General features: G+C 51.2%; 1 protein-coding gene across 1 annotated transcript in view; it reads right to left on the reverse strand.

Moving 5' to 3' along the window:
* LOC138513720 (aldo-keto reductase family 1 member B1-like) overlaps window positions 1-19586 on the reverse strand; it is a 332321-nt gene that overhangs the window by 180782 nt on the left and 131953 nt on the right. The gene's annotated exons all lie outside the window — the stretch shown is intronic.

The following is a 19586-nucleotide window of genomic DNA, read 5'->3' on the forward strand; positions in this document are numbered from 1 at the left end:
CTCACTGTTCAGGTAAACCGGTTGCCTTCAAATCTCTGCTATGTACATCAAGCTTTTTATGGGCAAGGTGCAGAGTATTTGCAATCCAAATTTCTGCATTATTCTCCTGGTATGTGTCTAAGGTCTCGAGACAAATATTTATTACAGGTTCTCAGTTTAGATCAAAGAACTGGCGGCCGAGCATTCTCTATTGTAGCTGCAAAATTATGGAACTTTATTTTAATCACTTAGAGTTCAGACTTTCTTTAAAAACCTTGGTTTTACCTTCGGTTTGGTCGCTGTCTTCATGTTGTCAGTCCTGCTCATCCTTTCAGCACCAAGATACCTTTGGTGATAGTGCGCTTTATAAGTAAAGCTAGCCTAACATCTGGATGGTATGCAGACAGTATAGGTAGCCTTTTTTCTTGCTTTCATAGTGCATAATCATCCCTTTAGTCCTAGAGTGGCATCTTGATCTCTTCCAGATCCTTTAGATACACTTCCTAATCTCAGGACTTCACACCAAAGGACAATTTGAGTAGGACGTATCTTCCTCGTAAGAAGCATTTAATGAGAGTCCATCAAGGCGCCTAAACTGGACACCTTATTTGGAGCTCGGGTGGAAGCCTTGCTCAGTATAAGGTACCGTTTTATACTAGACAGACATCCATCTTCAAAAGACTCCTCTCCAGATTATTGGGTATCAGCCTAACCCACTTGGTGCAGAAAACTCAGATGGTCTGAACCTTGGAAGGCTTTGTTTTGGGTAGGAAGGACAGCTCTGGTCTTCTAATGTATCTTTTTTTATTTCAATTTAGGGGTCCCCTCCATCACCCCCCTTTGTAACATCCCCTACCCTAAACCCCTCCCCACACCCTTTTCACCCCTTACTCCAAAATTCCCTTAAAATATTTGAAGTAATTACTTTGTGGTAAAGTACAACAAAGTAATTACTGTTGGCAAAAGAACCCAATATCCTACCCTGACCGAGACCGTCATGGATTCAAACCCTGGTGATACCACCACCTGTCACTAAGGCATAGCATGAGTCATCTGTGTAGATCCAGGAGTTCCACTGTGGAAATTAGGCATAGGTCAAATTCCTCCAGTACATAATCAGGATTGTGGCAGTATACGTACTCCTTGTGTTCCCATAGAACAGGTTATTTGGCAGGGGTTGTTCTCGGTAGAGGGGCTCCCAGACCTTGTGCATTTTTAGGAATTTAGGGTGAAACCCAAAGTTACGCAGGTTGATCCAGACGTGAACCCGATGCTCTTCACTGCACAGATGAGGCCCAACTAGGCCAAAACACGTGCCTGGGGTTGCTGTTGGTACTCTTATTCAGAGAATTGGCTAGCATTTTGGTACTGGACTGCCCTTGTGGGTGGGACAAAGACCGGTATGAAAATTGTATTTCTGCTCTGAAGTATGCAGTGAGCTAAAACGTGGTTGTAAACCCTCCCGAGTGGGCATCTTCCCATAGAACAAGTTTTTTGACAGTATTCGTTCTCGGTAGATGGGCTCCCAGACCTTGTAAGGAATAGGGTGCTTTCCTTACAGGTCTATCCTGCAGTTTTTAAATTGGGACCCACAGCTGGCTGGTGCAACAAGACAGGATACTATTTCAATAATTAGACATCCCACAATGAAAAATAAGGGAATAAAATACGCTCAGTAGGCATCAGGAAACTAGATTGTTGTAATGTAGTCTTGTGGCACCCTCTCCTGTGTGTTAGTGAGTTTGGACTTCTTCGGACGAAAGTTTCCGTTTGGCTCTGCTTCACTGTTTTGTGTTGCAACCGGGTCCGTCGTGAGGCAATCTGTGGTTCCCCCCCTCTTGTTTTCCCACCTGCTTAGTCAATTGATGTCCTCCAGACTTAGTTTGTGCCAGCGCGTGGCAGGCTCCGTGTCTGGATGGAAGGTTGTGGTTTGTTGGAACGCTTTTGGTGTGCGAAAGGGAGATGTGGTTTGTGTCTGGGTATGTAGTCTTGTGATGTCACTGGCCAGGAGTGCCTTCTGTCAGAATGATGATGCATGAATGCAGCTCAGGAGAATGTTGAGTGGATCTGTGAGGGAATGTTCAGAGTGCGTCAGTTGGGGGCCTGAGCTGAGCTGTTCGGATGACCTGTGGGTTTTCTCCCATGTATGTAGAGTCCAATTCCATTCCCTGTCCCGTCCAGTCTTCCATGTCACTGTACATAGTACAAGAGTAACAGGAATATATGTGATACATTACTCACCGTAATCGTATTTCTGATGCTTCTATCTGCTTAGATTCACATGCTGTGCATAGGCCGACATCTAGTGGAAGCTGCAGGGTATTACAGTTGTTTTTGAAAGTCGAAAAAGGGACGTCGGCAGGGCATACCAGTAATACTATCCCTAGTGTGTCATCCACTGTACCCATGATCCCTCGCGTGTAGGATTTTTCTGACATGGAGTAGAGCGAGTACAGATTATGCAAGCAGCTAGAAAAGACTACAAGCATCCATGCGCCTTCTTTCAGAGGGGAGGAAGGGGAGGCGCATGTGAATCTAAGCAGATACAAGCATCATAAATAAGATTACAGTGAGTAATGTATCCCTTCTGAGGCTTGTGGAATCTGCTTAGATCACATGCTGTGCATAGATTAGCGAGCAGTGTTAGAAGAAGGTGGTATGTGAGAAGGGTCATGAGCGAACAGAGGTCTTAGAACCGCTTGTCCCACTTGAGTATCTGTCTTGGAATGAGTGTCAATGCAGTAGTGCCGAGTAAAAGTGTATAGAGCTCCATGTAGCTGCTTTGCAAATGGTGTCGAGGGGTACATTTGCAATGAAAGCCAGAGTGGCCCCAGTGCCTCTTGTAGAGTGGGTTCTTGGCGTAAAAGGCAGAGTTTTTTCAGAAAGGGAGTAACACAGCTGAATACATTGACTATCCATTTCTAGATGGCACCTTTAGAGATGCACTCTCCCTCTCTGCCTGTAGCTACGGAAACAAACAGTTGGTCTGTCTTTTTTAGCAGTCTGGTCTCGTCTACATAGTAGAGATCTAGAGAGTGTAGTTTTACCTCAGCAGAGCTTTTGGGTTCTTGGAAGGCCAGTAGCTCAATGGACTGGTTAACGTGGAATTTAGAAATGAACTAAGGTGAGAACCTAGGATGAGTTTGTAGAACCAGTTTATCCTTGTGAACAGTAAAGAAAGGATCCTGCACTGACAGCCTGAATTTCACTGACCCTTCTTATGGATGTAATGGCTACTAAGAAGGCAGTTTTATAGGTCAGGTGTTTGAGAGTAGCTTTATGAATGGGTTCAAAGAGGGGGGGGGTCCATGAGTTAAGCAAGCACCACATTAAGATCCCATCCTGGTGGTGGGTTAGAAATTGGAGGGTGGAGTCTCTTTACCCCTTCCATGAATGCTTTAACCATTGGTACTTTCCACCACAACACCTTGTTATATGGGAGGTGGTGTAGGCCGATAGCGCCGCCAGGTGTACCTTGAGTGAATTAAATACCAACCCTGCATCCAGCAGGTGGAGCATGTAGGTGACGATGTTGGAAGGAGTACAATCAACTGGGTTGATCTGTTTATTCTGGCACCAAATAACAAATCTTTTCCATTTATCAAATGAACAGTGTCTGGTGTTTGGTTTCCTAGATTGCTTTAGGATATCCATGCATCTCTGTGGTAGATTGAGATGGCCAAACTCTATGACTTCAGGAGCCATGCTGCCAAGTTCATTGAGCTGGGTTGAGGATGAACGGTTTGTCCTTGGTGCTGGGATAGTAGGTTGTGCCAGCATGGGAGCTTGATGGGTTCACACACTGCCAGTTTGCGTAGGTGTGGGAACCACAGTTGCCTCGCCCACATGGGAGCAACTAGGATGAGCGTCATCGATTCCCTGTGCATCTTGTTGACCAACTTCCTGATGAGGAGTGGGTGGAAAAGCGTAGGCAAACATCCCTGACCAGTTCATCCATAGGGTGTTCCCCTTGGAGTCTGGCTGGGGGGAACTGGATGCAAATCCTGGACATTGTCCGTTTTTCGCTTGTGGCGAATAGATCTATAGTGGGGAAACCTCACTGTGAGAAGAGGTCTCCTACTTCTCCTTCTTCGTGTTCTTCTGGGAGGGGATCTCTGCTCAAGGCGTCCGCTAGAGAATTGAGATCCCTGGAACATGTTGAGATGACAGGTAAGGAACAAGTTACTTACCTGTAACTGAGACAGTACATGATACAGCCGGAGAGCCATCTGGAAATGGAAGCCTTCGAGAGAGCCTTCCCCTGATTGACAGGTCTAAAGTTCACAAAAAGTGGTGACGTCTTCCGAAAACTCTTTGTGCGGTCCACGTAGAACTTCAGCGCTCTAGCCACATCCAGCGAGTGCAAAGTCCTTTCAGCCGGCAACGAAGGCGACAGGAAGAAAACAGGCAACACCAAGGGTTCGTTGAGGTGGAAGTCCGACGGCACCTTGGGCATGAAGGAGGGGTGCGTCCTGAGCACTACCCTTGTGTTGTGAAAAGTCAAGTATGGGGGCTTGCAGGAAAGGGCCTGGATCTCACCCACCTGTCGTGCGGAGGTGATGGCCACTAGAAACGCTGTCTTCCACGACAAGAACTTCAACGGAGCTGAGTGCAGAGGCTCGAACGGAGGTCCCATGAGCTTGGTCAGCACCACGTTAAGCTCCCACGCCGGCGGGAACGATCTGAACAGTCCCTTCATGAATTCTTTCACCAGACGATGAGACCACAAAGACGTCCGTCCCATGGTTCTGGTGTATCAGGAGATCGCAGCAAGATGAATCTTGATGGAAGCGTGCGCCAGTCCAGCCTTGGCCAGCGTCAGCAGGTACGGCAGAACTTCAGCCGTAATCCGTAGAGGGTTAATCTTCTGTGCGTGGCACCAGACAGAGAACCTCTTCCATTTGTGTCCGTAGCATTTAAGAGTTGAGGACGCCCTGGCCTTTGCAAGAACCTCTCTGCAGTCGGCCGGTATGTCCTAACCTCCAAACTTTAACGCTGCAGGAGACAGGCCTGCAAGTTCAGCGACTTCGGGTCGTGATGGAGGCTGGCGCCTCCTTCTCTGGAGAGAAGATCCGCGTCCACTGGCAGCTTGATTGACGGGGACGCTGACAAGTCCAGAAGGTCCGGGAACTATATCTGCCTTGGCCACGCAGGTGCGACGAGGATCGTCCTGCACCGTGACCGCTTGAGCTGGTTGATGAGCCGGATCAGCAGCGGCAATGGAGGGAACGCATATAGGAACAGGCCCTCCCAGGGGAACGAGAAAGCATCGCCCATGCTCCTCGGCTGGGGAAACCTGCTGGCGAACCTCCGGCACTAGTTCGCCGCGAACAGATCGATCTGGGGTGTGCCCCCACCGTCGGAAGAGGCGGTCCACTAGATCCTGTCGTAGTTCCCACTCGTGGCACGAGCGCAGCTCTCTGCTGAGCGAGTCGGCAATGGTGTTTTTTATCCTTGCCAGATGGAACGGCACCAGAAACATCCCTTGGGCGACGGCCCAATGCCACAGATCCTGACCCTCCTTGGACAGGGCTGGGGATCTGGTACCGCCCTGCTTCCTGATGTAGAACATTGTGGTGGTGTTGTCGGTGAAGATCCTCACCACCTTCCCCTTGAGGGACGGAAGAAAGGACCTGAGCGCCCAAAACACTCTTCTGGTGGCCGGGGTCTGGACGTCCATGCCCGCCATCAGATGTGCGCGGGTGCCCCACCACCGGGTCGCTCGTCGGAAGCTCTCGTCGAGTGTGATCCTGTCCTCGAAGCTGCCCGTCTGGATCCAGCGAGCGTCCAGGAACTCCTGTAACAGGCGCATCCGAAGCCTGCACAGGTAGATGAGATAAATGCAAGAAATCATTCCGAGGAGGGACTTGATGGACCTCACCCTGGCCGCAACCAACATCCGCTGCACCTTGCCCAAGATGGCCCTCGTCCTTTCCTCCGGAGAGGCCAGACATGCCACTGTGTCGAGCTTCGCTCCCAGAAACAGTGAGTCTTGAGCGGGCACCAGGTGGGGCTTGGTGTAGTTTATGGAGAATCCCAGGTCCGTGAGTAGTTGGACGTCCTCGCCGTGTGCTCCGCGGCGAGCTCCTCCGGATGAGCCAGTCGTCCAGGTAGGGGTAGACGTGGATCCCCTTCAGGCGCAGCCGCACCGCCACCGGTGCAAGGCACTTGGTGAACACCCTGGGTGCCGACCTCAATCCGAAGGGAAGGGCTCTGAACTGGTAGTGACGCCCTTGGACCACGAATCTGAGAAACTTTCGGTGTCCCTTTAGGATGGGGATATGGAAGTAGGCATCCTCCAAATCCAACGATGACAGGAAATCGCCCTCCTCCAGTTGACCCAGGACGTGCTGGAGGGTGACCATCCGGAACTTCTGCGCCTTGATGAATTTGTTCAGTCGTCGTAGGTCCAGGATGGGACGCCATCCTCCTGTCTTCTTCACAAGGAAGAATCTTGAGTAAACTCCAGAGCCCCGAAGCCTCTTTGGGACGAGCTCGATGGCGCCTTTCCTGAGCATCGCCTTTACCTCCAAGAGAAGTTGAGGGACGTGATGTTCCTTCCTGGCCACGGGGGGGGACGCGCGGGCACTTCTTTAGAAACTCGAGCACGTGACCCTGGGCCAGGGCGTCCAGCACCCAACGGTCGGAGGAGATGGACTCCCACACGCTGACGAAGTTCGCCAGCCGGCCTCCCACCGGGGTGCTTCGGTGGGGGCCCGACCCCACGGCCGGTCAGTCCTGCTTCGACGATGCTTTGCCGCCTTGCCGACGACGGCGGCGTCCGCCCAACTTGCCTCGTCCCCTGTAGGCTTCTTGCGACGACGAACGAGCCGCTTGACGATAGGTGGAAAATCCACCGCTGGAACCTTTGGAGGCACCCTGCTTGCCTCCGCCGCTCCGAAAGGGTGGCCGTCATTGCTGGAAAACACCAAGAGCCCGGGCCGTCTACGTGTCCGTCTTGATGGCTTGTAGGGAATCGTCCACTGTTTTCCCAAACAGGTTGCTCCCTTCGAACGGCATGTCCAAGACTCTGGTCTGCACGTCCTGACAGAAGTCAGTTGCCTTGAGCCATCCACGCCGTCTAAGGCACACGCCGTTGCCCAACTTGCGAAATCCAGTGTCAGCGATGTCCGTCGCCATCGAAATGGCGTGGTCCGATGCCACTTCTCCTTCCTGCAAGATCTCTAGGGCCTCCGCCCTCTTGTCGTCTGGTAAGAAGTCCAGCAGGGGGGCGATTTTGTACCACAACTCCCTGTCGTAGCAGGCTACGATAGCCAAGGCGTTGGCAGCCTTAATCGAGTCCGGGGTCGGCTCTGCCCAAAAGGCACAAGGGGGCCGCGTCCGGGACCCGGTACTTCTTCTCGTACCGGTCCCTTCTCGCAGGCGTTGTGGATGGGTTCTTGAGGAGGGCGAGACCCTCATCCCAGATATCATCCAGTAGAGGTACAGCGAGGACCGTCTTCCTCTTGGTCTCGCGCCGTTGATAAAGGAAACCTTCCTTCTCTCCCGGGCAAGAGCTGGAAAAGCTCGGATGCCCTGGCGATCATGGCATGAAACGATCCAATCTCGTCGGGCGGGGAAGCCCAGGGAGGAGGTGACGACAGGAGATCCTAGTCATAAACCTCGTCGTCTGTGCCCGTCGCGGCCGTGTCAGTCCCTGTATCCTCCCCACGGGTCGTGGACGGGGAGGAGGGCTGAGCAGGGCGCGATGGTTAAGGAGGTGGAGGATGAATCCTTCTTCTCTTAGGAGGGGGGCTTCCAGAAGGGCCTGGCTCCGGGTCCCCCATCGGGAGAGGTTCCTCCGTTGGTGGTAACGGCAATCTCGTCCTTATCTCCGAGCATAAGGACTGTATAGCCAACAAAATGGCCGCCGAGTTGTCTTGCGGCACTGGTTGAGGGGAGTCCGACGGGCGGTCAGGAGCCCCGTCGGCACCCTCGACGTTCTCGTCGTCTCCTACGTCGGGGTCCCTCCCGACGGGCTGGTCTTCTTCCACGCCAACGCCGTGGCATAAGACTTCGATTAGCTCCTCCTCAGAGGTTGAGGCCGAATCCACGACGACCTCCTGCCCCCCCTTTTTCTTATCCGTCGGAGGTTTCACAGGGGTCCCGTTGATGGGCATGAAAGAGGACTCCCTCCGTGGTGGCAGGGAGACTCTGGGCCCCGAGGTCGCCACCACTGGTGTAGCCTCCACAGGCTGAGCCAGGGCCGCCGCGACTGTCTCGATAGAGGCCTTGGCCGGGTGGATTAAGGCTTTCACCACCAGGTGCGCTCACCGCCTCGCTCCCCCTCCGATGGGGCTCGAGCGGGGTCTCTCCAGAAGCTTCGCCAGGTGCTCGGCCTTCCTCTTACCCGAGCCAGAGCGTTGGCTCGTGGTTGATGGCGCCGGGGAGGATGCGCCCTGCCTGGCGCCCGTAGAGCCCGACCGTTCGGCGCTCCCGGTGCCAGCAGACTCGCGGTGCTTGGCCTTCTGTTGGACCCCTGTCGCCGGGGCGCCCTCAAAGGTCTTAGAAGACCGCTCGGACTTCTTCTCGCCTGACGGGCTCTTCCCTTCCAGCCAGTTGGCGAGACGCAGATGGCGGTCCTTCATGGTCCGCTTCGACATATTGCCGCAAAACGCACAGTCCTTCTCCACGTGCGTCTTGTCCTCATGCAGGCAGTAGAGGCAAAGGGAGTGTTTGTCCTCCTTAAAGACATTCTGAAGCTGGCATCCAGGGCAGACCCTGAACAGCTTTCCGGGCGTCGAGCTTCCCTTCTCCTGGGCCATGATCGAGATGGGCCTGAGAAACTTCTGGAGTCCTCCAAAAGCGTGGCTCGACGAAATCTTCACCCTTGAGGGGCGTAGAAGAATCCGACACGGGTCCCCATTGATCGGATAAAGAAATGGTGGAGCTTGAGGCTCTTTTGACCGAAAAAGAGAACATTTTTCCTAAGAAAAAGCGTGAAAAAAAACCACTAAAGCTCGAGAGAAATAGCACGAGGATCCAAACACTTGAACGTGCAGTAAAAATCTGAAGATGGCTGCCAGAGGCGGGACTTAGGGAGATGGCAGTCATTGGCTGTGGTCAGTATGACGCAGAGATCAGTGATTGGTTACTACTACGAAAGACAGATCAGAAACGAAACTGATACTGATTTTTCTTCACCGAGGATTCTTCCCAGCCTGACGACGGGGAATGAGCATGTGAATCCATGCCAGACCCCATGCTGGAGAAATGTTCCGTCTCAGTGCCCATATCCAAGTTTTCTGGGCAAGCTTGGACAGATTTGGCGAACAAGTCCCTCCCGGTTTACGTAAAAAACCTAGCTGTCGTGCTCTGCACTGACAGATTCAACAGGTGGGGTTCGAACACTCGAAGTGCTCTGAAGACTGCCAGAAGCTCTAGCAGATTTATGTGATTCTTGGCCACTGTGAGACCAGAGACCCTGAGCTGTGTGGTGAAGGAGGTGTGCTCCCCACCCCGACAGGGACGCATCTGTAGTGACTACGGCCTGTATCTCCGGGTCGTAAAAGGGTTTCCCCTTTGACAGGTTCTCTCTTGCCCACCAGTGGAGACTCTGTACTAGTGTTGGCGAAACGACCACGCGATCGTCCCATTGACTACTTGCCTGAGACCACTGTTTCACCAACCATTCCTGCATGGGTCGCAGGCGCACGTGCGGAACTAGGTAAATACATGACGCCATCATGCCTAGCAAACACATCACTTTGCGCACCATTATCTGGCGACCGGCCTGATATTGAGGAATTTGTAGTAGTAGATTCCAAACTCTTTCCTCTGATGGAAAGGCCAACCCCTCTTGCGTGTTTAGGACAGCTCCTAGGAACAGTTTGGAGGTGCTTGGCACCAGACTTGATTTTTTTCTCGTTGATTGAGAAACTCAATTCCAAGAGGTCGATCGTTCTTTGGATGTTGGAACTGCAAATTACTGGGGTCTCCCCCGTGATGAGCCAGTCCTCCATGTAAGGTTACACTGGGATTGCCTCCCTGCATAGGTGTGCCGCCACCACCACCAGTACCTTGGTGAATACCCGTGGAGCCAAGGCTATACCGAAGGGCAGCACCTTGAACTGGTAGTGCTGACTGTCCACCTTGAAGCGCAAGAATCTTCTGTGCGCTGGGAACATTGAAATATGAAAATAGGCACCTTTCATGTCCAATGTTGCCATGTAATCTCCCCTTTTTTGGGGAGAGGGGGAGGATTACCTCTTGGAGCGTAGTCATGCGAAATTTTTGGGGCTTGACATACAATTATAGCTTGCCAGCAGAGTGGTGGTATTGGTGATTCTTGCCTGGTAAGCAGAAGTGGAGGCCACTTTTCTTCCCAACCCATAAATCCTCTTGCTCTCCTTGTCTGGAGGAGCTTCGGATGATGAGGTGTCCCCGCCCTTTTCCTGGTATTAGTGACTACCAACGAGTCGGGTTTAAGTTGACCCCTTATATAAAGTGAGTCTGAATGGGCGGCACTGAACTTTTCTCAATTCTGGGGTTGACAGCCCTAGTGAGATTAGGGGTGAGGAGGGAAGGGTCAATTCTGCGTTGGATGGACTTCAGAATAACTATGGCTTGGGCGATGGGTTTCTTATCCCCCATGATCTCTTCTGCGAAGTCCCTTTCTTCTTGAGCCCCCTGAGTGTCTATGTGAAAGTGCTCTGCAGCTCTAACTAAGACCATATTCAGTAGAGGCTGATTATCCACAGGTGAGTCAGTGACCGGTGGTTCTTTGTCAACAGGCGAGTCTACATTATATAGCCCTCTGCCTCGTCTTCCTCCTGGTCCTCGTCGTCTGCGTAAGAATAGACTCCTGCTTGGTCGTCCAGCATTTGTATGTCTGGGTCTTCAGCATACCAATGGGAGGGTTGAATAAAAAATGTGTCTGAAACCAGGCCCTGAGCTGGAGTTCCATCACGAGGTCTTTTACTGGGAGGCTGAGCGTCTTTTGATCCTGAAGTAGAGTTGTCAGGGGTACTCTGATAGCTTAGAAAATAATCAGGGTTTTTTTCATAGAAAATTAGCCAAAGAAGACATTCTTCTCATCAGCCTGTTGATGTCATCACAGCTCCATTCCCTGGAACTGGGGATGACTACCTCCTGCTGAGGTTCCTCTCCTATTCCCATATCCTGTAGAGTGGGAGGGATAATTTTAGACCTGGAGACAGGGTCAGGGGTCTTAGATTTACCCTGGTCTGAAGACCCATGTTGGTCTTTGTGGACCTGGGGTGTAGAAGTTGTGTGAGAAGACTTCTTCCGTTTGTCCCCTTTACCATGACCTGAGGAGTGTTTCCCTGATGGTTTGGCCTTTTCAACTGATGTCTGGCCTTTTCAACTCCTGGCACCGAGATTCGGGGGTGTGTAGGCTAGCTTCTGTATCTTTAGAGTGTGAACGTCGAGACTCGGAGGCAGACGTGGAACGAGCTGCCGGAGCAGACTAAGCGTGCAGCTTGGGGGTGGAGGTCGGATTAGTCTTCTGACGAGCATACCTCTGACTTTGGGGAGCGAGGCACTCTTGGCAACTGGACGGTTGCGTGTGTCATGAGGCGATCTCGACCTGGAACGCCCAGGACAGCGAATCTGTGGACCGCTCCTTATGTGCCTCTTTCTTCAGAGTACTCGACACGCGTGTCAAATCTTGGCTGGGATTAGTGTGTTTAGGTGTAGTAGTATGGGTAGCGCTCATATCGCCGGGTGTGTTCCCCATAACTGCCCCGCCGGACAATCCTCCGAGGTCGGGGACTAGCACTTGGATGTCTTTCGACGCCCCTGTGCCCTCACCATCCGAAACGTCTGCGTTGCTGCCATCACTGAAGGATCCCACCGCTTCCATGGCCTAGAGCTGCCTGGCGTGATGGGCCCAACGTTTAGTGGAGCGGTCCTTTAGTGTCTTTGCCTTAAAGAGCCTACACGCCTTGCAGTTAGCTTCGGGGTGGTCCCTAGGCAAACAGATTACAGGTGGTATGTGTCAACCCAAGGAAACTTGCGGTTGCACTTGGGGCAAAATTTAAATGGAGTATTCTCCATATGTCACCTAATGGCAGCGGGCGAGTATGTAGGAAATAAAGGGAGTGTGATTATGTCCACCCCGTACTCTCCCTGCTTGCAGGGCCGAGGCCAGAGGCCTTCCGAGGCCCAAAGTCCGCCGTGCAGCCTCGACGGTTGTTCGTTCTTCGGTCTGGCGTCGATCTTCGATCTTTCGACATGGGATTCAGAGAACAGGAATTTTTAGATAAATTATTAATTATGAGCAAATGGCTGAAAGCCAGGGAACGGCGCAACAATGCTTCCGACAAGTATGGCGGTAAAAAACAATCTGAGGGTCCTACACGCGTGAGGGATCATGGGTACAGCGGAAGTCACACTAGGGATAGTATTACTGGCACGCCCTGTGTCGACGCCCATTTTCGAGTTCAAAAAACAAACTAATACTCCTCAGCTTCCACTAGAAGTCGGCCTATGCACAGCATGAGATCTAAGCAGATTCCACAAGCCTCCGAAATATATATACACGTGATCAAGCAACGGGAGCGTTGCGAAACGAGTTGTATCGTGGTTAATCTGTCTTACTGATGCCTAAAATAAAACTGGATACTTGAACAGAATTATCGTTGTGTGATGGGCTGATTTTGAGGAACTTTGAGCTGGCGTACAACCTAAACTTGACGAGTGCCATCCCTCTTTGGAGGAAGTGGAATATATAATACAAGCATCAAAAATACGATTACGGTGAGTAATGTATCTGCTTAGATTCACATGCTGTGCATAGGCCGACATCTAGTGGAAGCTGCGGAGCATTACAGTTTGTTTTTCGAAACTCGAAAATGGGCGTCGACACAGGGCGTGCCAGTAATACTATCCCTAGTGTCACGTCCACTGTACCCATGATCCCTCACGCGTCTAGGACTGTCAGATTGTATTTTTCCTGACATGAGGAGTAGCGCGAGTATAGATGATCCAAGCAGATAGAAGATAGATAAAACTACAAGCATCCATGCGCCTTCTCTCAGAGGGGAGGAAAGGTGGGTCGCAAGTGAATCTAAGCAGATACAGAAATATGATTACGGTGAGTAATGTATCCCTTCTGCGGCTTGTGGAATCTGCTTAGATCACATGCTGTGCATAGATTAGCGAGCAGTGTTAGGAGGTGGGATTTGAGAAGGGTCATGAGCAAATAAATGTCTTCGAGCAGCTTGTCCCACTTGAGTATCTGTCTTGGAATGGGTGTCAATGCAGTAGTGCTGAGTAAGAGTGTGAATAGAGCTCCAAGTAGCTGCTTTGCAAATGGTGTCAAGGGGAACATTTGCAATGAAAGCCAGAGTGGCCCCAATGCCTCTTGTCGAGTGGGCTCTGGGCGTAAAAGGCAAAGTTTTGTCAGAAAGAGTAACACAACTGAATACAGTTGACAATCCACTTGGAGATGGCACCCTTAGAGACGCGATCTCCCTCTTTGCCTGTGGCTACGGAGACAAACAGTTGATCTGTTTTCCTAAGCGGTCTGGTCTTGTTTACGTAGTAAAGGACCGCCCTACGCACATCTAGGGTGTGTAGTTTAACCTCAGCCGAGCTTTGTGGGTTTTGGAAGAAAGCCGGAAGCTCGATGGACTGGTTTACATGGAATTTAGAAATAAACTTAGGTGAGAACCTAGGGTGTGTCCGTAAAACCAGCTTATCCTTATGAATAGTAAAGAAAGGATCCTGCACTCCTTATGAATAGTAAAGAAAGGATCCTGCACTGACAGCCTGAATTTCACTGACCCTTCTTATGGATGTAATGGCTACTAAGAAGGCAGTCTTATAGGTCAGGTGTTTGAGACTTGTCTTATGCATGGGCTCGAATAGGGGGGCCCATGAGTTTAGATAGCACCACATTCAGGTCCCATCCTGGTGGTGGGTTAGATATAGGGGGATGAAGTCTCTTTACTCCATCCATGAAGGCTTTAACCACAGGTACCTTCCACCACGACCCCTTGCTATGTGAGGTGGTGTACGCTGACAGTGCTGCCAGGTGTACCTTTAATGAGTTGAAAACCAAACCTGCGTCCAGCAGGTGGAGCATGTATGTCACGATTGTGGAAGGAGTGCAATCAACTGGGTTGATTTGTTTATTCTGGCACCAGATAACGAATCTCTTCCATTTGTCGAAGTAGCAATGCCTCGTGTTCGGGTTCCTAGACTCTTTTAGGATGTCCATACATCTCTGTGGTAAATTGAGATGTCCAAACTATGACCTCAGGAGCCATGCTGCTAGGTTCTTGGAGTTGGGTAGAGGATGCACCTTCTGACCTTTGTGCTGGGACAAAAGATTGTACCAGCCCGGGAGTTTGATGGGATCGCACACCGAAAGTCTGCGTAGGTGTGGAAACCACGGTTGTCTCGCCCACATGGGAGCAACTAGGACGAGGGTCAGACTCTGTTAATCACCTTCCTGATGAGAGGAGTTGGTGGAAAAGCATACGCAAACATCCCTGACCAGTTCATCCGCAGGGCGTTCCCCAGGGAGTCTGGTTGGGGAAACCTGGATGCGAATCCTGGGCACTGTCTGTTTTCGCTTGTGGCGAATAGGTCTATAGTGGGGAAACCCCACTGAGAGACGAGATCTTCTACGATATCTCTGTGTAGACACCATTTGTGTTCCTCCGGAAGGGGATCTCTGCTCAAAGCATCCGCTAGAGAATTGAGATCCCCTGGAACATGTTGAGATGACAGAAAGAATCTGAGTGCCCATATCCAAAATTTTCTGGGCAAGTCTGGACAGATTTGGCGAACAAGTCCCTCCTTGCTTGTTCAGGTAGAACATGGCTGTCGTGCTGTCCGTCCGGATCTGCACCGACAGGTTCAGTAGGTGGGGCTCGAACGCTTGAAGTGCTCTGAAAACTGCCAGAAGCTCTAGCAGGTTGATGTGATTCTTGGCCACTGTGCGAGACCAGAGACCCTGAGCTGTGTGGTGGAGATGGTGAGCTCCCCATCCTGTCAGGCATGCGTCCGTCGTGACTACCGCCTGTATCTCGGGATCGTAAAAGGGTTTCCCCTTGGATAGATTGTCTCTTGTCCACCAGTGGAGGCTTTGTACAAGTGTTGGCGAAACGACCACTAGATCGTCCCACTGACCACTTGCCTGAGACCACAGTTTCGCCAACCATTCTTGCATGGGACGCATGAGCAGGCGCGCGTGGGGGACCAGGTAAATACATGACGCCATCATGCCCAGCAAACGCATTGCTTTGCGTACTGTTATCTGGCGACCGGTTTGATATTGCGGAATTTGCAGTAGTATTTTCCGAATTCTTTCCTCTGAAGGAAAAGCCAACCCCTCTGAGCATTTAGAACAGTTCCTAGGAACTGCTTGGCGGTGCTGGGCACCAGACTTGATTTTTTCTCGTTTATGGAGAAGCCCAATTCGAAGAGGTCGATAGTTCTTTGAATGTTTGTCCTGCAAATTACTGGGGTCTCCCCCGTAATGAGCCAGTCGTCCAGATAAGGGTACACTGGGATTGCCTCCCTGCGTAGGTGTGCCGCCGCCACTACCTTGATGAATACCTTTGGAGCCGAGGCTATCCCGAAGGGCAGTACCTTGAACTAGTAGTGCTGACTGTCCACCTTGAAGCGCAGATATTTTCTGTGCGCTGGGAACATGGAAATATGAAAATAGGCATCTTTCATATCCAATGTTGCCATGTAATACCCCCCTTTTTTAGGAGGGGAATTACCTCTTGGAGTAGTCATGCAAAATTTTTGTGGCTTGACATACTTGTTTGCAGGGCGTAAGTCCAATACTGGGCGCATTGTCAAATCTTTTTTTGGCACAAGGAAGTAAGTTGAATAAATACCCTAGTTTACCTGTTGTCCCGGGACGAGTTCTATCACGGCCTTTGCGAGAAGAATTTCTATCTCTTCGAATAGGATCTTCTGGTGGTCTAAAGAGTGTATTCTTTGTCGTGGAGGGTGGTTTCGGGGACGCTCTAGGAGTTCTATGCAGTATCCTGCGGACACTGGACAGCACCCATCTGTCTGAAGTGATCCCTTCCCAAGCTTGGGTGAAGATGGAAATGCGTCCTCCTACTGGGGATGCGTGAGAAGAGACCCTGAACGGAGCGTCACTGTTTTGGTGGAGGCGTGCCCCCTCCTTTATTGGGACTGCTTCTACCCCTACCACGACCTCTTTTGTTACCCCTGCCATAACTCTGGGTAGACTGCTGGTTAGTGTTCCATGTAGTACCCTGGCCTTGGGAATAGTTTGAGCCTCTTTGGGAGTTTTGTCCGCGAGGCCGACGAAAATTGCCATTCGCTCTCTAGTTAGGGGGTTTGTTGGTTAGTTGCCCTAGGGACTTGAGTGTCTCGTACTCGTCCTTGGCATTTTTTAGCGTGTCCTCGACTGCCTTTCCAAACAATAGATCCGGCTCCACCAGCTTATCAATGATGCTTGGGTCTCGGCCTTGAAACCAGACTGCCGTAGCCAAGCATGCCTCTTGATGACCGTGCTTTCAGCAATTAAACTGCCGGCGTTATCCGCGGCATCAAAGGTTGATTTTAAAACTCAACCCTGACACGGCCGCCCCCTCTGCCCAAACTCGTGCCAATTGGCTTTTTAAGGGTTCTGGGGCGGAGTCTGAGAGCTGCGACGTCTTCCCACTGGTGGCAGTTGTAACTAGCCAGCAGGGTGGTTGAGTTGGCAATCCTTGTCTGGTAGGCGGAAGTGGAGGCTACTTTCCTGCCCAAGCCATAAATCCTCTTGCTCTCCTTGTCGGGGGGGCGCTTCGGACGATGAAAAGGGTGTTCCCGCCCTCTTACGGGTGTTTGTAACAACCAGGGAGTCCGGTTTGAGATGTCCCCTTATGTACAGTGGGTCAGAATGGGCTGCCCTGAAAAGCTTTTCAATTCTGGGGTTTACTGCCCTAGTGAGATTGGGATTAACAAGGTAAGGGTCTATCCTCCTTTGTATTGACTTAAGGATAGGGATGGCCTGAGCAACAGGTCTCTTTTCTCCCACCAATTCCTCTGCAAAGTCCCTCTCTTCCTGAGCACCTTGGGTGTCAATGTGGAAGTGCTGTGCCGCTCTGGACAGGACCTCATTCAGGAGAGGCTGGTTGTCGACAGGGTAGTCGGTAACCGCGGACTCTCTCTACCTGGGAATCTACCCTGTATGTATCTGGGTCGTCGTCCTCCTCCTCATCCCCATAATAGCCTGTCCCAGTTTGTTCTTCGAACATGCCCACGTCAGGATCCTCACCAAAGGATGGATCTTCCCGATATTGAGAATAGGGCTGTATATAGAAGGGGTCTGAAGACCGAGTTGGTGCTTCAGCCCGGGACTTCTTACTTGGGGGTATTGGATCTTTAGAGCCTGAGGGAGTTGACCCTTCTGGGGTATAAGAGAAAGTGTTCCGGGTTTTTGGCGTAGAAATCTGCCAATGACGACATCCTTGACATTACTCGGTCTATGTCATCACTGGACCATTTCCTTGAACTGGGAATAACTTTCCTGGAGTGCTTTACCTGTTTTATCCTGACTAGACCTACTGGTTTGAACAGGGGTCTTAGGGACATCAGACTGAGATTTGTCCTGACTTGACCTTCTGGCCTGAACAGATGCCTTAGGGACAAGAGACTTGCCCATCTGTTTAGGTGGAGAAGAATGTAGTTTAGGAGTGGAAGTAGGCTGGGACTTCTTACTTCATTGTTTTCCCCCCTCCCCGCAGGTTGAAGAGTGTTTCCCCGATTTTTGGGCCCTATCAGAGGTTTCCGGTGCCTGGCACCGAAATTCGGGGGTAGTGTCCCTGTCTCTAGAGAGTGTAAGGGATTCGGTAGCAGCCTTTGCGCTGCCTGCAGACGCCGACTCCTTGAGTGCGGCCTGGGGGGGGTAGAGGTCGGCGTCGTCCTCCGACGACCGAACCTCAGTCACTAAGGGGAGCGAGGCACTCTTAGCAACAGTGGAGGGTTGCCTGGTGTCATGCGCGATCTCGAACGCGAACGCCCAGAGGACACCGACTCGGTGGACCGTTCTCTTCGTGCCTCTTTCCGAGAACTCGACGTGCGCGTCGAGTCTCGGTTGGACCTTTGTTTGCTGTAAGTGGTGTGGGTAGCACTCGTGTCGCCGGGGGTCTTCCCCATAGCTGCCCTGCCCGACAACCTTCCGAGGTCGGGGACTTGCGCTTGGCTGTCCATTGACGCCACATTGCCCTCGCCGTCCGAAAGTACGGCGTCGCTGAAGGCACCCTCCGCGGCCATGGCCTCTTGTCGCCTGGCGTGGTGGGCCCAACGCTTTGTCGAACGGTCCTTAAGGGTCTTCGTTTTTAAACCGACTGCACACTCTGCAATTCACCTCGGGTGGTCCCTCAGCAAGCAGAGGTTACATGTGGCGTGTCTGTCAACCCAAGAATACTTGCGGTTGCACTTGGGGCAAAATTGAAAAGGGGTACCCTCCATATGCACCCTGTGGCAGCGGGCTGGGAAGTGTAGGAATATAAGTAATGTACCTATATTAATCAGAGTGTAGGATATGTGCCACCCCCCACTCTCCCTACTTGCAGGGCCGAGTCCAGAGGACTTCCGAGGCCCGGGCTGAGGCCAGAGGACTTCCGAGGCCCAAATCCGTCGCTGTAGTCCGATGGTTGAATTTTCTCCGATCCGGCGTCGATGTTCAGAGACTCGACGTATAGGTGGAATAAACGGGGAAATATATAACAATATTTGCAAAATCTGACTAAGTCAGGGAACTCCGCTCAGTGCTTCCGACCAGCATGGCGGAAAAAACTATGAGGGTCCTAGACGCGTGAGGGATCATGGGTACAGTGGACGTCACACTAGGGATAGTATTACTGGCACGCCCTGTGTCGACACCCATTTTCGAAAAACAAACTAATACTCCGCAGCTTCCACTAGATGTCGGCCTATGCACAGCATGTGATCTAAGCAGATTCCACAAGCCTCAGAAATTATAAATAACTTTCTGTACAATAAAGCGTTCCTGGATCAACTTGAGACTCCACAGCAGGTCTTTGTAGGAGTGCCAGCTTGAATGACCACTATAAGACGTTATAACAGATCTGCCCAATATTTGGATTAATTCCAGAGAAAAGGTGACAGCGGCCCTGCTTGAAATAGATGGACAATGGGGCTTAGGGTAGCCAGCTCATTGGCAGGGGCCATATGTGCCCAAGGTGAAGAGCCTGTGAAAGTCTACTTCTCGTGTACTGCTACAGCCAAAGTAATTCAAGGATTCCCAGCCTGCAAGAGGGTGAGGGTGGCTTGTGAGAGTATCCTAAACCTGTGGCTCTATAAAAGATCCATTGCTGGAGGGAAAGTACCATTTGCAGGTTCGGAATGAGTTACTGTAACAATCAAAACATCCTCAGGAAAAAGATGCTAACTATTGCACACAATGTGGTGTATCCTCTTAAATGTCTGTGTGGTAAACCTTATGTGGGGGGATACTGCATGACCAGGAAAGGACCACATCAGGAGTACAAATCATGATCAAAAATAAATAAAACCATGTTGCAAGACATTTGACAGAAGCTGATGAGAATCACAGTTAAGTCACTGAATGTATTCTTAAACCATTGCATGGTAGCGACTGCACCAAATGAGACATTTGATCTTTTATTTTTCCAGTC

Source organism: Ambystoma mexicanum, chromosome 12 (assembly GCF_040938575.1).
Source record: "Ambystoma mexicanum isolate Mex_15411 chromosome 12, UKY_AmexF1_1, whole genome shotgun sequence".
In the NCBI taxonomy this organism is placed as follows: Eukaryota; Metazoa; Chordata; class Amphibia; order Caudata; family Ambystomatidae; genus Ambystoma; species Ambystoma mexicanum.